Source organism: Gadus macrocephalus, chromosome 12 (assembly GCF_031168955.1).
Source record: "Gadus macrocephalus chromosome 12, ASM3116895v1".
NCBI lineage: Eukaryota > Metazoa > Chordata > Actinopteri > Gadiformes > Gadidae > Gadus > Gadus macrocephalus.
The window spans coordinates 8,338,845-8,340,709 of record NC_082393.1 but is presented as its reverse complement, the minus strand read 5'-3'; the positions used below and the strand labels follow the sequence as shown (position 1 = coordinate 8,340,709).

The 1,865-nt window shown below is 55.9% G+C and overlaps 1 long non-coding RNA gene across 1 annotated transcript in view; it reads left to right on the top strand.

The window, feature by feature from the left end:
* Nucleotides 1–1,311: 1,311 nt before the first annotated feature.
* The window catches only part of LOC132469677 (uncharacterized), a 12,650-nt gene continuing 12,096 nt past the window's right edge, over nucleotides 1,312–1,865 (top strand). The window contains exon 1 of the long non-coding RNA XR_009528468.1: nucleotides 1,312–1,447. This is a non-coding gene — a long non-coding RNA (uncharacterized LOC132469677). The remainder of the gene's footprint in view (nucleotides 1,448–1,865) is intronic.

The window sequence follows — 1,865 nt, the reverse complement described above, 5'->3', positions numbered from 1 at the left end:
TGTTTACGATCCGGGCGGGGATTGTCCCCCACCTACCGGTCCCCGTGGTAATCGGGAGGGACTGTCCGACTTTCCGCCGGTGGTGGGACCCGGTACTAGAGTCCCGGGGCAGGAGAGATGCGGTCGCCGCCGCGGCAGGAGAGGCAGCCGCCGCCGGCGCAGCGGGAGACGAGGCGGCGGGAGACGAGGCGGCGGGAGACGAGGCGGCGGGAGACGAGGCGGCGGGAGACGACGCTGCCGGAGACGAAGCTGCCGGAGACGACGCTGCCGGAGACGACGCAGCCGGCGCCGCAGGAGACACCCGGCCCCGGCGAGATACCATCCTGGGCGGGTCCCTCGGCTACCTGGGGCTTGGACAAAGGGTGGAGGAGTGTGGCATCCCGCCACGTGGTCCTCGGCCTGGACGGGCCCGGGGTACCGTAGAGGACGGGGTGTACCACCCCCACCCACCAGCCGGCGAGAGAGAGCAGCCCTTTCGGCTCCCCAATCAGGGTGATTGGGGGACACCTGGCCGAAAGCGGAGGAGCCATTTTAAAAGGAGGCACAGCACGGGTCGGGAGCAGGAAGGAAGGGCTCGTGGCAAGGAGAGAGCCTAGAGGCCCACGGAGGCCCTAGAGACCGCGACTCCTTCTTTCGTTTGATTGTTTCGTTGTTGTTACGTTGATGTTGAATAAATGCCTGAAATGGCTAAAACCCCACAGCCAAGCAAGTTCTGTCCGTGGAACCCGGTCCAACCGAGGACCGGGTCACCACAACATACACACACACACACAAACACACAAAAATAAATACACATTGCACGTGAAGGTACAATTCTCCCACACACAGTGCACTCTCACACACTGGGTGAACACTGTGTTGTTTTCTGAACCTCAGTGGAAACTAAAGGACTAGCCAATGAAATGAGCGTCTCAAGCTTCAAACAGCCCTGTATTCCCAGGACAATCGCCTCCACAATGTTGTCCAAACTTGACATTTCGCGCGCGTGTGTGTGTGTGTGTGTGTGTGTGCGTGTGTTAGTGAGAGACAAACCTCCTGTTTCAGCCCGACCCACCAATCTCAGGCTCTGTTTTATTTTGCCCGTATCCTAGCAACGAAGCTGTTCCTGCTTACTTCCCCGTCCGCCCTCTGGCCCAAACTGCTCCAGGCTGCACGTCCACGTGTGTGCTTGTGTGTTACACATCTGCTTTGCGTTGTGGAGGATCTCTGCATTGACTTCAGTCTAAGCCCATGGTTCTGTCAGAGGGAGCCAGCGACAGAAGGTGGGGGGGTTGCGGCGCGGGGGGGGGGGGGGGGGGGGGGGGTTGGGGTGTGATCCACTGAGCCACAAAGGAAAATAGAGAGGAGAATAAGATAGTAATGAGAGCTCTGCTATAAAATCTGGACCGCAACATGTGGGGCACATGCAGGAATGAAAGAAAAGCAAAGAACTGAAGAGAAAACAAAGGTGGGAGTGGGATTGATGTTGTGTTTGTGAGTGTGTGCGTTTGAGTGTGTGTGTGGGTGGGTGGGTGTGTTTGTGTACGGTAAAGGCCTTCTGCAGATTCTGGTATCAAGCAGGCTTTCGGTTCCGATGGCTTGGTTCGGTTTGAGACACTGTTGATGGATCACTAGCCTATGCGAAGTTATCTAACCCATCCCCAAATTAACCATTACTTTAATCAACAGTTTACAAGATGTTTGACGTCCCAAACAGCATGAGTGGACTTGGAAATGTAATGGTGTTCAGGACCATGAGGACACTGATGTGCATGGTGTGATTCAAGTAGACAGTGGGATCAACTGGTTGGTTGGATGGTTGGTTGGGTGGATGGTTGGTTGGTGTGTCTGTGCCTTCTAAAATGTATTTTCATTCACTCCATCAT